Source organism: Podarcis bocagei (genome assembly GCF_964188305.1).
Source record: "Podarcis bocagei genome assembly, chromosome: 1".
Classification (NCBI taxonomy): domain Eukaryota; kingdom Metazoa; phylum Chordata; class Lepidosauria; order Squamata; family Lacertidae; genus Podarcis; species Podarcis bocagei.
In genome coordinates this window covers 140,944,648-140,961,409 of record NC_138125.1, presented here as the reverse complement: position 1 = coordinate 140,961,409, position 16,762 = coordinate 140,944,648, and the positions used below count along the sequence as shown (strand labels likewise).

Genomic DNA, 16,762 nt, shown 5'->3' with positions numbered 1-16,762 from the left:
CCAGGAAGTCAGCAAATTTTTACGTAGATATGAAAAAGACCTCGGGGGGGTGGAGGAAAGACATGGAGAGAGAGATGGAGAGAGGGAAGAAAGAGGGGGGGTGAGTTTGGGGGGGAGACTGGAGAGGGAGGGAGGAGCCGGGGGAGGGGGGGATGAAGATGAAGGGGAAGAAGGGGAGGAGGAGGAGGAGGAAGAGGTCGAAGAGCAAACAGAAGACAAACCCACCCGAATCTAAACAGACAAAACCCAAACCGGGAAATCGCTGACTTATTAGTAGATAAAAGTGATAATGAACCTTAAAATCGTAACATGGAATGTAAATGGTTTGAACGGAAAAGCCAAAAGGAATAAAATTGCAAATGTGTTGAAAAAGAAAAAATTGGATGTAATATGTATTCAAGAAACTCATGTAGCCAAAAAGCATAAACATGTCTTAACAAACAAATTTTTGGGTACGGAATTTATAAACTCCACGGAAGAAAAAAAAAAGGAGTGGCAGTATATGTGAAGGAAAAATGGGAACCAAAAATGATATACAAGGATGAGGAGGGGAGGATACTAGGGGTTCAAATTAACTTCCAGGGAGAAAAGATCAATGTAGTTAACATTTATGCCCCAAATACAAACAAACCTGAGTTTTTCAAGAAATTAGAACAAGTATTATTAGATTTAGATGACAACAAGACGATATTATTGGGAGACTTCAACGCGGTGCCGTCACCAGAAATGGATAGACAAACGGAAAACAGAAAACGAAATCAAGGAAAGTTACCGAAATCTTTTCAAGACCTGGAAGAAAACCTAGACTTAATAGACATATGGAGATACAAACACCCAACAGAAAAGCAGTTCACCTTCTTTTCGGAAGTACATAAAAGCTGGGGCAGAATAGACCAAATCTGGACCTCGAGAGCACTTACTTTAAGAACAACAAGTTGTGAAATTCATCCAAGAATACTCTCGGATCATAACCTGATAACTTTGGAAATCAAAGGGATAACACAGGGAAGCTTCAGATGGAGGCTAAACGAATATCTATTAGAGAATGACGACGTTATTGAAAAGGCCAAAACCACCTTAAAAGAATACTTTAACTTAAATCTAAATACAGGAACAAATATAGAAGTGGTGTGGGACGCCAGTAAGGCGGTAATAAGAGGCCTATTTATTCAGCAAAACAATTATAAGAAGAAGGTAAGACAGCAGAAGAAAGAAGAAGTACTTAAGCAGCTAAGAGAGTATGAGAAAAAATTAATAGACCACCCGAAGGATGAGCAAAGTATTCGATCAATAAAAATGTTACAAACACAATATTCGATGCTGACGAGTCAAGAAATTGAATGGAAAATCAAACTAATGAAGCAAAGGTACTTTGAGTCAGCGAACAAAACAGGGAAATTTTTGGCCTGGCAATTGAGAAAAAGACAGAAACAGAACATGATAAACAAAATAAAGGTAGAGGAAGATCTGATAGTAGACCCAATTGAAATACAAAAAAAGTTTCTGGAATTTTATGAAGAACTATATAAGAAGGGGGAAGAGGACCCAACGCAAATAGAAAGATATCTAAAGAGATATAAAGGGAAGACCATTACGGAGGAAGAAAGATCTCAACTAAATAAACCCATCAATATAGAAGAGGTTCAAAATGCTATAAAAAAAATGAAAATAGGAAAAGCTCCAGGCCCGGATGGCCTTTCGGCAAAATATTACAAAATTCTAGGAAATCAACTACTACCGGTGCTCTGTGATATAATGAACAACATCTTGAGAGGAGGGAAAATACCTGAGTCGTGGAGGGAAGCCTTCATAACACTAATCCCAAAACCGGATACAGATAAAATGTGTACCAAAAACTATAGGCCAATATCTCTACTGAACAACGACTACAAAATATACGCCGATATCATGGCAAACAGATTAAAAAAGTGCCTGCTGAACTTAATCCACAAAGACCAAGCAGGCTTTTTACCAAACAGATTCCTGAAAGATAATGTGAGACACACCATAAACCTAATCGAATATCTGGAAATCAACAATAACATACCAGCGGTATGATCTTTATAGATGCCGAAAAGGCGTTTGACAATGTTTCCTGGGCGTTCTTATTAAAGACCATGGAAGAAGCGGGGATAGAGGGAGAATTTCTGAGAGGAATACAGGCAATATATTCAAACCAATCCGCCAAACTGGTGATAAACAACAATCTTACAAACTCGTTCCAAATTGAAAAAGGAACTAGGCAAGGTTGTCCCCTCTCCCCGCTCCTATTCATTATGGTTTTAGAAGTTTTGGCAAATAAAATAAGATCAACACCTGAGATCAAAGGGATCAAAATAGGATCAAGGGAGTTTAAACTAAAAGCCTACGCTGATGACCTGATGTTATCTTTAGAAGAACCGCAAGGGAGCATCGAAAAGGCACTGGAAATACTAGAAGAATATGGCAGACTAGCAGGATTCAAATTGAATAGATCAAAGACCAAAATATTAACAAAGAATTTGAGAAATGATATAAAAGAAAAATTAGAGAGTCAACACGGAATTAAAGTGACAAAAAAAGTAAAATATTTAGGCATTTGGCTTACGCCCAAAAATATAAACCTAATTGAAGATAATTACACAATGACTTGGAATAAAATTAAAAAAGATCTGGATGTTTGGAGTAGAGTTAACCTTTCGTGGCTCGGAAGGATGGAGGCAATAAAAATGAACACTCTTCCCAAGATGTTGTTCCTCTTTCAAAACATTCCGGTTATCAGAGGGATAAAAATATTCAAAGATTGGCAGAAAGTCCTCTCAAGATTTATATGGCAGGGAAGAAGGCCAAGGATCAGATACAAATTACTTACAGATCGAAAGGAAAGAGGGGGGCTGGCGGTACCCAACTTGAAATTATATTATGAAGCTGCCTGCTTATGTTGGGTGAAAGATTGGATAACTTTGGAGAATACGGATCTATTGGAACTGGAGGGTGCAGATAACAGGTATGGCTGGCATGCCTACCTTTGGCTAAATAAAGGAAGAACACATAAGGGCTTTTCGAATCATATCATCAGAGGTCCGCTATACGAAGTCTGGGAAAGAAACATAAAACTGTTAGAACCAAGAACACCCTGGTGGTTGTCCCCAACAGATATCTTATCATTTAAAAAAAACAAACCTGGAAGAGAAAAATTTAACATATGAAGATTTACTGATAAACTCCCATGAAAGTTGGAAATTAAGACCGTATGAGGAGCTGAAAGGAAAGCTGAAGGGCTGGCTACAGTATCATCAGATTAATGCAAGGTGGACGGAAGACAAGAAAGTAGGAATGAGTGAAAAGAAATCAAAATTCCAAATTGAAATAATTGAAAGCAAATCTAAATTATTATCCAAAATGTATAATATCCTATTGGAAGAGGACACAAAAGATGTAGAAATTAAAGAAGTCATGGTAAAGTGGGCAAGAGATTTGGGACACAATATAGAATATGAGAAATGGTCGAAATTATGGAATCAGGGAATAAAATTCACAGCAAGTGCAGCAATTAGAGAAAACTTAGAAAAGATGATATATAGATGGTATTTAACACCAGAAAAATTAAATAGGATGTATAAGACTGGTAACAAGGCCTGCTGGAGATGTAAAACAAAGGAAGGGAATTTTATACATATGTGGTGGACGTGTGAGGGAATAAAAAAATTTTGGAATCAGATATATGATGAACTAAAAAAGATATTTAGATTTACTTTCCCCAAAAAACCAGAGGCCTTCTTACTAGGGATGGTGGGAAAAGAAATACCAGAAAAAGATAAAACCCTGTTCCAATACGCAACAGCTGCAGCTAGAATGTTAATTGCCCAAAATTGGAAGAATCCAATTACACCAACGGTGAAAGATTGGCAACTGAAACTATACGACTTTATAGAATTGGCAAGAATGACGCAAAGAATTAGAAATCAAAAAAATACAAAGTTAAAAGAGGATTGGAATAAATTTATGGTATATATTGAAAGTAATTTCGGTAACTCACCAACTGCAGTAGGCTTGATTTAACTCTTCCGATGTTATAAACTAAAAACTAACACCAGCTGTAAGATGAAACTATTAAAAGTAGAAACCCGAAATCAGGAGGGAAGGAAGTCGACGTTAACGTGTGGTATGTGTTTTCTTTTTTCCTTTTCCTTTACTTTTCTTTTTTCTATTTAATGTGTTTTTTTATTTTTTATTTAATGTTTCTCTTTGGCTGTGCTTCTTTGGATGTGTATGATGAAGAAAAAACAAAAAGTATATATATATATATATAAAAGACTTTGAACACAAGTGTGAACACCTTGAATTCGACCCAGAAACAAATTAGCAATGGCAATCAGTGCACCTATTTTAACACAGGGGTGAGTTGTAAGAGTTGTAAGTAGAACCCTAGGCAGCAATAATTTCCTTCTTTTCTGAAATGATTCTGTATTCATTTACAAAGAAGGGAACATGTCAAAGTGTCCTTGCGTCCATTTGAGAATTGCCAGAGTTCCTTCTTGGATAGTTCTCTGGCACTCTGTCCCAGGGATGCTTTGCCCCCCATTGGAGGGGGGTGGCAGACCGAGTTTGACACCATGCATACGTGATGCCCGCCCCTGTTGGGTGCAACTCAGTGCATCTGCTGCCACTGTTACTACTGTATTATTTGCCATTGGTATATATTTCATTGGGGTGCAACAAACATTTTGGTTTTTTAGTATAGGCATTCTGCTATTGCAAAAGTAGTAAAAGGAATGGCTGTACTAATCGTAACAATGATGGTGGTGCGTAGACAGAAAAGCACCGTGCATGAGGCAGGAAAAGTCTTGACTGAAAAAGCCTGTTGTGCGTTGGCAAAAATGTGAACGTATGTTGAAAAGCGGCCATATGATTCTTTTGTACCAACAAAGTCAATGTCATTAAATGACCAGCCATCGAAGTACTTTTACTTAACTGCTTTTTAGATTGAGTAACCATTTGTCACTCTTGAACCTGTAATACCACTTCTCATTCACTCTTGTTCCTCTATGGTTTAATTTCCCTGCACAAAGATTGAAATGGTGTCCCATTATTAATACCTGCCAGTAGCCATTTAATTAGTGTAATTAATTATAAAGCAATTTATTAAAATGTAACTTTCAGATTATTCAGTATAACCCACAAACATATACACATATCCTGCCCTTACCAAAAATTGCAGAACCATTAGGCAGTATGCAGTGGTGCAAATTAAAGCTGCTGAAATAGTAGATAAATGGAACAGTCATAGATCTAATTGTTAGGCAAAGTTTTAGCTGAATCCACTAGAGTGTTATTAGAGTTTTCAGACACAAAAACAATGAATCACCATTTGTTTTCCAGTGTGTTTTGCTGTATATGAAAGATAAGGTTGTTATGGCCGACTAAGGGGCTGCTTTATTAAAGACTAATTTTATGTACCGGTAGTTAAACATAGGGAATGCACCACTGTAAAAACTGGGCAGTGGTGTATCTCTGAAGAGTTAAAACTCAATGGATGAATTTCAGTTATATTAATGGCTTTAATGTAGATTTAAATACCACAATGCAATATTTAATTAGATCTAGCAAGAATGGAATTTCATTCTCTTGTTTGGTCACTAGAAGGTGCTCTGCTTAAGATGGCCTATTTGTTAGTTATTCATCTTAAGAGGATACAATTGCTTCAACAAAGCACATTTGAACAGATTTGAAAAAGAGCTTTTAAAAATATATAGGGTCGTAGTCAATGCTATTTGTACTCAGAGTAAGCCTACAGATATTAATAAGCATGCCTAATGATGAGCTTTTGGTCTAATTTCTTGGGACCTATATGGGACCAACATCTGTGCTTGTTATAAGCACACTGTTGAATTTATTTTAGGGACTTAACTAGGGTTCTTTGAAAAATAAATCTGCATCAGAGTCTTTATCTTTTGTAGCTTTGAATCAGGAAAAAGCATCTCAGGACTCAGCTACACAGCTGCTATTATAAGGTTGTAAGTGTGTTATAAAAATGTGGCACCAGATGGCGCTGTAGAGCTCAATGGCAAATTGCATCTACCGGTATATTTTTATAATGTTTTTAATAGCATTTTCATAGCGTTTTTTCTATATCTGTAGATATCTGTATCTATATCTTCAGAGCAATGGAAGGAAGGAGGAAGTACGATTCTGTAGCCAAAGTAAGTAGAATTACTTATTTATAGTTCAGCTTTAGAATGAACCTTTATTTCCTTCTTCCTGTTCCTGAATCCGTTACGTTCTTTTGAGAGCGATGACCCTTGAAGGATCTGTCTGATGGATTGGACAACTCTAAATGGATTGTGCAAGTGCACATTTTTCATAGATCAAACAGACAGACCTACTAGCTCAAGATCAGTGTGGTTTGCATGGCTCTTTCATAACCTTCTTTGCACTTGTTAATAGACATTCTGTTGGCTGTCAGGGAGGGATAATGCAAGTCAAGCCAAGCAAAGACCTACAAGCTCACTCCATCGGGGAGAGTTATCTGCTGCTAGAATTGTCTGCAAGGCTTAGCTAAAATCAGCCATGCCCACATTACTCTTCCCCCTTTCATTTTTTCACAGCCAAACATGGTCAGAGAATAGAATTCTTCACAAATCTGTTGCTCATCTGCCAAAGCAGCTTTCCAGAAAGGCTCCTCTTCTATCTAGATCCTTTGTAATCAAGTAGTGATTTATTGCTCTCTAAGCAAGAGAGAAATATAATACATTACCTTGGAATTCATGAATATGTAATTCTGTTCAGGCATAATAATGGATCACCATTTACCAGCCTCCTCCTTTCTTGTGAGCATTGTGATGTTCATTTCCATATACATTTTCTCTTATTTATGTCCCCTTGCATTCTCCCTTTGTGCAACTCCTTAAAAAAACAATAATCCAGAATGTCTCTGAATCAAAAGCCCTACTCCCAAAATTTCAGTCTATTTTCATAGTACATGTTAACTTTCCTTGTCTGGACAAATACAGTATTATGCTTCCATTCAGGCCACACATGAAAATTTGCATAAAATACTGAAATAAATGCATATATACCTTCTAGTCTAGTACTTACTGCACACCAACATCATTTAAGCACAACACACAATTACAGTTCCTGTTTAACCACAGGTATAAGAATCAAATAATAATTAAACAAACAAACAAACAAACAAACAAACCACGTATAACACATCATAGTTTAAAAATAACCAATCTATATTAGGTTTATATGTCCAGCAAACCTTGCTAGTTGGTTGGCCTAAAATTGTCCGTGGGTTGTTTGTGAAATACCAATAAATATGTTTTGTAGAAGCACTGTTAAGAAACTCATATTGCCTGGCAGGTGAATCCTAAAAGAAGACATTCCTCATAGCTTCATCTTATACTTCACCACAGCAGCAAAACAGTGGTCAGTATGGAGCACAATGACAACGAGACGAAGTGGCAGGGAACAGGAGCAAGGTGAGAAAATGGCCAAAGAGGCAGGCCTTTCAGGACCACGAGAGACAAGATATTCTTGTTCCATTACATGCAGACAATCGAGAGAGAGGTGCCTAGTTTCCACTGAGGTGGTAAATGTGTGTATGAGCTTTACCTTGCCAGATTACAAGTTGAGGTGCAGATTATTTAAATATCTCTTGTGCACATCAGCACTGTGCCTGGCAAATTTGATGCTGGCGGGGAGGGGGGGGAAGGTTTCTAGCTTAGCCTTCTCCTTGCTGACTAGGCTTTTGGGTTTAGGATGCCCTCTCCCCGGTCCTCATGCAGAGGAGCATTCAGTCTATGGTTCTCTATCAGCAATTTGAAATGGTACAATCCAAACCTGGCTTTACTCCCTCAGCGACAGCAAGGGCCAAGTAATCCTTTATACTCCCCCCTGCGTGACACAGTTTCAGCCTGTGTTGACAATGTATAATAAAGCAGGGGGCAGGAGGGCCCTTAAGAAAGAAAAGCAAAACACACACAGTGCCATTCACAGACAGCAATGTTTATTCTGGCTTTAGGCTGCTTTGGAAATAAGATTTCCCTTCCCTTCTAGGTCAATGCAGTTATGCTAGTTTCACGGCCCCTATTGGCTAGTGACCGTGGCATCAGCATGGTATCCTTTTGGTCATTCCCAGGCCATTTTGTGGCCTACTGTTTCTTCCTTCGTGGTTCAGCAGTCCCTACCGTACTAATCAAGTAGTGCAGCACTCCTCTAATTCTTTAAAATGGAACAGCAGAGAACTAGTACAGAGTGGGAGGGGTCAGCAACTGGAGTGTCTGTGCCAAATCTATCCCACCGCCACCCATTGCTAACCAAAAAGAAAAAGAAATGTGCAAGGTTACCCCACTACCATGGGCACAGCCAGTATTTTAGTTAGGGGAAGCAGGACCTGTGGGGGGGGGGAGGACTTTGGGGGGGCAGAACCAATGTGATTGGTTCATTAGTTAAGTATTTCTATTATTTTATTTGATCTAAGGGGGGCAACTGCCCCCCCGGCTTTGCCCATGCCCACTCTCTATAGACATGTAGCTATAACTCTACGGGTAATGTTTGAATTTCCAAAAATCGCCTGGATAAGCCCTGCTTTTGAACAAAATTGATTTAAAAGGACAGAAGTGAGGCTCTCTTTCACATTAACATAAAGCTCACAAGGACATTCGCACAGCGGTCTTTCATTAAGCTGCTCTTTCATGCTCAGCTTTGTCCAAGAAACTCCTTGTCAGACTCGTACTCCAAGGATCCAGCACTCCTGTTTGAATTACTGACAGGGTGATTGGCCAGGGAACGCTACCATTATAACTCGTGTCAAGCTCTGCTTGCCAATTGCTTGGGATTAAATAAGAATGGGGAGGGAGGGGGAGGGTCAGGGGGGAAACGGATCCCATTGCACGGCCCAGCCACTCCATGTTATTGTTATCTGCCCCCCCCCCTTCTGGATAAACTCCCTGGATGTTAGCCTGACCTTAGAGTGGAGAGCGAGGCTGGAGCAGCCAGAGGCAGCCCTTCCCTTCGGAAAGAGGGAGGATCAGTTAAGCCATAGATTTGTATTACACACACTAAACTAACAGAAGAGACTATTTACAAGACTTCCCTAAATGCTTAAATCTATTTTGTGGACAAAGGGATTTTAAGTTAATTTATTTTGCCAAACGAATAATTTAAAGCAAGTTAGCATTTTGTTGACAGAATTATGATGAAATTCATTTTGTCTGCATAATTGATTGGACAGATAGCAGAATGCATTTCCTCCGCAGAATGAAGTATGTGCAGCAATTGTCAAACAGCATTGCCTCGGTGCTCTCAAATCGGTCTGTCAACAAAATGAATACAAAATCCTTTTGTCCACAACCCAAGGGCAGGTGTTAATTATTTGGGAAATGGATTCCAAGCCAAATTATCCTCTGCTGAGCACTGATAATTTTTTATTCTATGGGTGAAGTACTCTTCTGCTAGGCAAACGTTAATCTTGCAAACAAATCCCTTTGGAATGGAATCGCATTGTGCCAGGCTCAAGATTGGTCCATGAGTTGGTGATCATGAGGAGAAGAGATCTCTCCCTCTGACTGTCATTTTGTCAGTGGAGTTTTTCCCAGGTGGTTTGAAACCTGTTAAGTTTCAGGCTCCAACCTCCCAGATGTGGACAATCTGTCACTCACTGTGATGGTTTTGCTAGATTCTCTGTCAATCAAAGTGCTCCTATTTGAAGATAGAAGCTTTAGTTGGTGGGCAATGCCGGTGGTGGTCTCCTATTCAATGTCAACAGATGGCAGCATGTACAGCCATTTGATTCATTGACAGCAGTGTCTGCTGGTGTTCTTCCAGGGCCATTGAAAGGAAGTGGTTTTGCCCAAACAGTTCCACAAGGACTGGGATTCATGTTCCTTAAATACTGTCTGTCCTTATATCTTTTGGGGGCCTTTGGGTTTTAGAAGCCATCTTGTAGACATGCTGGAAAACTGGCATATTAGTGTTTAAAATAATTAAAATGGCCTTTAAAGTTCATAATTTTTTTAAATTAAATTGTGAGATTCAGATTTCAAGTTCATGTAACTTGTAAGTTTTATGTCTGTGAAATAATTCTATTTTGTCTCTAGTTTGCATATTTTGATTTGTTGTATTGGTGTTGGGTGTGGGCAGGTAGGAACAGAGGACTCATATTATCTCACATGTGCTGAATTTGTTCATTAAATCGCCACCGGAGGCGGGACACAACTAGCAATAATTAGCAAAGCATGTTTTGTGCTGAAAAAGAATGTGCACTGAATTATAGGGGACGTGTTATGTGGTTGGAGATGAACTCATTTTTAGTTCCTTCTAATACAGGCTTCTAAATACAATACTCTTCCATAATTACTCTCTCTCCTGTTGCGGGTAAAGCAAATCGGTTGTGTCAGCCTCCCTTGTTGCTAAACCCAGGCAAAAAAGCCATTAATGACTGCAACATATGTTGCTGTTTTCCAAGCCATTGGGACCTTCATGCATCTGTTAGTACTGCAGGACTCAAGACATGATTGTTAATATCATCATCCCAACATCCTTAGCCAGCAGAACTGCAGAACACCCCCCCCCCCAAAAAAAATAGCACTTTGTTAGCTCTTTCTAATTCACTGGCAAATAGAGATATGTGTAAGATACTGATTAAAAATGTTGTGTTGAGAATAAAGGTGGAAAATTAAGCAAGAAACTAGAAACTATGACTAGGATATATTTACTTAATGAAGTTTACAGAAGGAAAATTTCCTTTCCTGTGCATCAACCTGTGCCACCCAGGCTTACTGACACACCCATTTTGCTCAAACTTCTGCCATTGTTTTAAAAAGCCACTTCTTTCCTTTCAGTGATCCTCCCCCCTCACTGCACCCCCCTCATTCTTCCTCCTCTTCCATTCCTCAGCTGCTTCACGTGAGCAACATAAAGGATGTGGATCCTGCAGATATTTCCCAGTACTTCGCTCAAACCTCTGCCATTGTTTTAAACCATCACTTTCCCCCTCTGTGTTCCTCCCTTCTTGCTCCCATGCCTTGGCCACTGCTGTTGTGCAACCTGCCTTCACTTTTATTTCTCTATCCGGCCCCTACTTCATGTGAATCCAGGCTTGTGATGGGGCACTACAAATCGTCCAATGGGGACTGTGTGATGTAACTTAGAGTGTATCAGCCCGGCGGCCCTACCTCTAATTAAAAAGAAACTACAGCAACTTGATTTTTCTAACACAGCTTCCTATGCAAGAGGACCGTGTTCAGGCCTAGCCCTAGCTATTCCACCCCCTGAAGGGATCCCTCTATACTGCTTCACAATTTCTTCGGAGGCTAAGCGTAGGGCCTTTACCTGTGCCCGTCTCAACTGTTTTCCTACAGCAGTTCTGTCGGGTCGTTATTCCAGAGTTCCCATTGCAAATAGAACATGCTCTTGTAATGACACGGCCCTGGAGACTATGGACCATGTAATGCTCTTCTGTCCCAACTGGACAGATGAAAGATCTCGGTTTTTAACCCCCCTAGTGAATAAGCTTCATCTCCCAATCCAGCCTTGGATAGTGTCCCTCTTTCTGCAGGATTCTGATTGTTGGATTACCGAGATGACAGCAAACTTCCTGCTTAGTGTGATGAAGAGGAAAGCGGCACCAACGTCTTCTTTAACACCACAGCTGCAGTCGATACGCCGCACAACTGAACGAAGTCCCAAGTAGCCTTATTGTACAAGGACAATCGAACTAGGACATATCTGAGGAGCTGAAGGACCCTTTAACGGTCCTCCTCCAGCCTCAACAGTTTTTTTTTTTTTGTTAAAGTAATCGCCCAGGACGATATCTACCTTTACCTCCCCACCCCTATTTTATGTTGTTATCTCAATGTATATTATGCTATGGCCACACGGCTAATGCAATAAATAAAGATGATGATTATATTTTTATTATATAGAGAGATAAGCACCAGTTAGGGTCAATAGATTGCTGCATGGGGGTGGGGAGCAGATAATTGGAGCCAGTAAATCCTGTTGGCAACCCAAAATGGTTGGATGGGATTGTTAACCATGTGGAATTGTTGTTAACAATGGAATTGCCCAAAGAAGGGGGCACAAAAACACTGAGGAGTTTGAACTGAGCCCTGTTTTCAAGAGTGCAGGCCCTGAAGGGGTATGCATGAAGGACGTGGGTTATAAAAAAACATGTAAGAGAACTACAGCTGGGAGCTCAGGGTTGGCTGATAAAGGCCCAGCTGGAAGGGCCACCTCTGTGTGTCCCACTTTGATGGGTAGGGAACCTGAGATGCCCCTGCTTTCTTTAGGCATGCATCATTTAAGGAGGACCAGCAAAAGAGCATTCACAATACCTTGTAGGATTATGTATTCAGTATATCAGCAATGTGAATAAAGGTTTGTGGGAGGGGAATGACAATATGGGCTGTCCTTGCGCCATTCCTGCGCCGGTTTCATCTGTAAGAGCGATGTCTCAGCATCTGTTGTCTTGCGACTGCTTACAATGTGAATCATAATTGCCTCCTGGTTACCTTATGCTCCCCTTCCATCTGTTTATTTTATCACACCGCTGTTCTAGTGCTGCATCTGATGTGCAAAAATCCTCTGGAGCAGAAATTATGTTGGGTTATTTGTGTACAGTTGCTGGGGCAGAAAGGCACAGAGACTTGTCCCCTCTACCGTTCCCCAGGCACTGCTGTAATTAATTGTAGAGGGTCTGGTTCAAGCTTTATGGTTTCAGGTGGAAGTTTTGGATGATTAAATACATAACCCCCCCCCCCAGTGTCCCTATTTTCCAGGGATAGTCCCGGAATTACAAAATCCATCCCAGCTTCTGATTTGATCCTGAAATGTCCCTATTTACTCCTCCAGCGCCACTGAGCTCAGGGAGAAGGATAAGCCTCCTGCGTCACTCCTACTGGTCGGATCCTCTGCCCATTCAGGAGCCATCAGATACTCCAGCTGGATCTGAGCTGGCGCTGTCACCGAGGGAGCTTGTCACTTGTTGGGTCAACAACATAGCCTTGCACCTGCTGTGCCTCCAGCCCTTGCCTTGCTTGTGTACTGTACTGATTTTTGGCACACAATGGGATCTGCGTCCGATTCCTTCATCCAGAGAGCACCAGGTCAACCATCCATCTTGTGCTTTGCTTGAGATTTGCAACCTACTAAAGAGCCTAGAATAGAAGGTGATGGTAGTAGGTAGCTAAAATTGCTGGGTTTTGCATTGTTCTTATTCCACTGGAATAGCATATTTTGACATCCAAGGAAGCTCTGATTGGTAATGGTGATGTCAGGAAAATCACATTGCAGTATTAATGGACTGCCCCTTTAAGTAGCTCTATTAAGCAGCAAGCAAGTATTTCTGGGTGACACAGATCCACATTTTCATGGTAATGGAATCTCTAACAAAACCTCCATGATCAATTAACTGTCCTGTTCAATTAGAAAAGAAAGATATCACCCTCCTCCCTTCTGCTGAAGGTGTCCTTGGTTACTATTGATGCTGCCTGTTGCGGTTCTTTCTGGTCACTAATTGTGGCCAAGAATGACACCTGCAGAGCCCAGCACAAACATCTGAAGTACATTGGGTTTGGTGGGGAGCACCTGCGCCCTTAAGTATCCGGTTAGCTTTGTATCTCCCCTCTCCTCAGCAAAATGGGCAGCATGTCACAGCCATACCAGGCTCAGAGATGGTATGTCTCACTAAGTGATGGTCTTGCAAACAGAGCTTATTTTTTTACACCCACCCTCAAGAGGGCTAAGCTCCAAAAGCTATTTTTAATACAAGGCCTCCAGAACATGCAATGCTGGAGAGCATCTCCAAGCTTGCACAGAGTTCCTTTTAATCACCCCTGAGTTAACAGAGGCAGCTCCCAGACATCTGGAATTCTGGCTAGGGCTTTCAGGTCCAGGGCTGGCCCAAGACATTTTAGCACCTGAGACAAAGCACAAAATGGCATCTCCCACCCTGCTAGGGAAGAATCTACATCAGGAACAAGGAGGGAATAAAGATCTACATTGGGAGCTGCTGCCTCTGTGGATCCTGCCGTCCGAGGCGGTTGCCTCACCTTGCCTTGTAGGTGGGCCGGCCCGGTTCAGATCACATGATGTGCGTTCCATACAAGTTTGAGGCCTAACACATCATCAAAAATGGTAAAAAATGAAAAAAGTGCCTGCACAAAATGGCTACCATGGGCAGTTCTTTGTACCAGAGAGTATCATCACACAAAACATGACTGATTATAACCACTGCATTGACCTTCATGCCAGGGATGCATATAGCCATTTGGCAATTTTTCTTTAGTGTATAATCCCAGAAATGCTCTTTCCCTGCTCTTAGATATCTCTGCACCACCACTGCTACCTAAACAGCCAGGCTATCTTTCTACCTAATGAACTACATTTGTTTCCAAGCATTTGTGGCTCTTCATTATCAAGTGGATGTTCATTGGTTGTGTTGACAAGAAAAAAACAGTGTGATGGATTAAATCTTGGGAGAAGACAAAATGAGCCCGCCTGAATGGAGCTAGTCAGCAATTGATCAGTTTACCCAACATGTGGATTGCTCTCAGAGATAAAAAAGAACCATTTTTCCCTTTACAAAGTAAAAGCACTCAGTTGAATCTCCCAAGCTTATTTTCAGGTTCTGTAATACTAAAAGGCACCCACAACCCATTAATTTACAATTTAGAGATGTTAAGGAAATTAAAAGCATAAATCATATTAAATAGGGCTACACAAAAGTTCAACTCCAGCTATTTTGCTTACATCAGTAATTTGAATCCAGGATCCAGGGATTCTCCTGGACTCCTTCTCCCTTCCCTTTAAAGTTATAGCTATTTGCAGGCCTATCCCAAATACGGCGACCAGATAGCAGCACAGCCAGCCAGCTTTTATGCCCTGCGAGTGGACCAGACCAAAGACTAGCCCAGCCAGGTCCCCACTCTTCTGGGCTCTGAGCAGCCCATGTAAAATTTAAAATGATTGGTGAGCAATCCCACCAGCCCCTGCAGCCGGCTGAGTCCAGTACTGATGTCAACTCCCGCCACTGTCAGAATTAGGGTAAGCACCCTCCCCCAGCTCTTCATTATATAAAATGCACAAATAAAACACACCAAAGACCAGAAACTAATTGGTTGCCACTGCAGTCCTGCTAGAATTGGGGTTGCATGTTTGGACTGTCTTGCCCAGTTAGCAACCTGACCACTGAATTCTGCACCCTCTGCTGCTTCTGATCTGTCTTCAAAGGCAGCCCCATGCATATAGCATTGCAGTAATCCAACCGAGAGACTGCCAGAGTGGGCAGTGCAGTTGTTCATTGGAAACGGGATCCTTCAGAAGGGAAGCAAATGGGTCTCCCAACTCACAGCCCTGCAGCTTAAATTTGCTCTCACCAATTACAGCAATTATACAGGACTCTTAGAGGTGTGAGGGTGCACTTGAAAAAAACATTTTTTTAAAAAAAAACACCAAAATGCTTCTGAGCACATTGATTTTGTAAAAGTTCCCTCTGCTATATTTCCTCTATTACCCAGCCTTGGAATAAATGGGACCCCATAAATGGGGACATCACACCTGTCATTAAATGCAAGGAAGCTTTGTAGACTTTTCTTGGCAATTGCTGTAACTGCTCATGTATGCAAAGCCTGACACATGGGAATTGGCAATGTGGTGCATATTTGGTCATGTTGTCCAGGTGGTGCTCATCTGTTTCAGTGGAAAAAATCAAGATAGGCATTAAAAAAAGACACAAAACTCTTGTGCTTCTTTTTAAATCTTGGAATTTCACAGCCATTCTAGTCTAAATATGTCAGCTAACCCCACAACCTGAATACTATCGGTTGATACCATACACCAGCTCTTATACAGCCATGACTGACTCCCAACTCCTCTAGCTCCAGGTCAGCTTACTTGATGTGGAACCTGACCCTCAACCTGTCTTAGACCATGTCATCTGCCTCTAGTGTTTTTGACCTTTTGCATGCTTGTGCCACAATTGGAACCCCAGTTGCAGCCTATCTTAAAAACTGGCCGCAGGCGACTGGAGTATTTTCTCCAGAATAGACTAGAATGTTGAGGGATCCTGGTGGATTTCTCTGAGACAAGAGCAGAGCAATGGAGTTTGATATATAGTCTTGATCTTTTGCAGTCAAGAAATGGAGAGGGACATCCCAAATCAACTGAGGAAAATCGGGATCGAGGTGGAGGACCTGCAGCTTGTAGTAAGTAGAATTACTTTGTTACCTTAATGTGTGATTTTAGCAATTTCTCTCTATGGTGCGGTTCTTCAGATGATGGAAGCAGATCTGTGACTGATCTTAATTTTTCACCTTCTGGGGCTGAAAGTGTTTGAATCAAGGTGAAAACTAATTTCAGTCCAGTTACCGTACCTAGTCTTAGTTGTGTTATGAATCAAGCTGGAAAATACATTTTAAAATGTTTAACACCCTGAATGCTAGGAGGTCTTGATTTCAAAGAGTCAGTTTTCATTTAAAACAGAACTATTTTTAAAGATCAGCCAAAGTTGGGTACTCAAAATGTCTAACAGCTATTAAAAATTTAGACTGTATCCTGGAGCATGGTGCTAATAAGCATTCACTGCCTCCAATTTCAACATGGATGATTCAAGTGATCTAGTCTCATCAGTCCTTTAGTATTTTATATATTTTTCAAATGCAATTGGATACCCTAGTACATTATGCAAAATGAAATACAAGATGACAGTTTAGAAATCCATTCATCTCAATTCACAGCTTTATAACTTCCTGCTAGCTAAATGATATCAACACTG

At 40.8% G+C, this 16,762-nt stretch overlaps 1 long non-coding RNA gene across 11 annotated transcripts in view; it reads left to right on the top strand.

The window, feature by feature from the left end:
- LOC308581600 overlaps positions 1-16,762 on the top strand; it is a 150,130-nt gene that overhangs the window by 44,071 nt on the left and 89,297 nt on the right. For 7 of the 11 annotated variants that reach the window (XR_014005123.1, XR_014005125.1, XR_014005127.1 and 4 more), the window contains 2 exons: positions 6,121-6,182; positions 16,121-16,193. This is a non-coding gene — a long non-coding RNA (uncharacterized lncRNA). Of the gene's footprint in view, positions 1-4,292; positions 4,380-6,120; positions 6,183-7,347; positions 7,467-12,874; positions 13,158-16,120; positions 16,194-16,762 lie in introns of those variants that run through there. The other 4 variants (XR_014005124.1, XR_014005126.1, XR_014005132.1 and 1 more) reach the window with 3 other exon arrangements.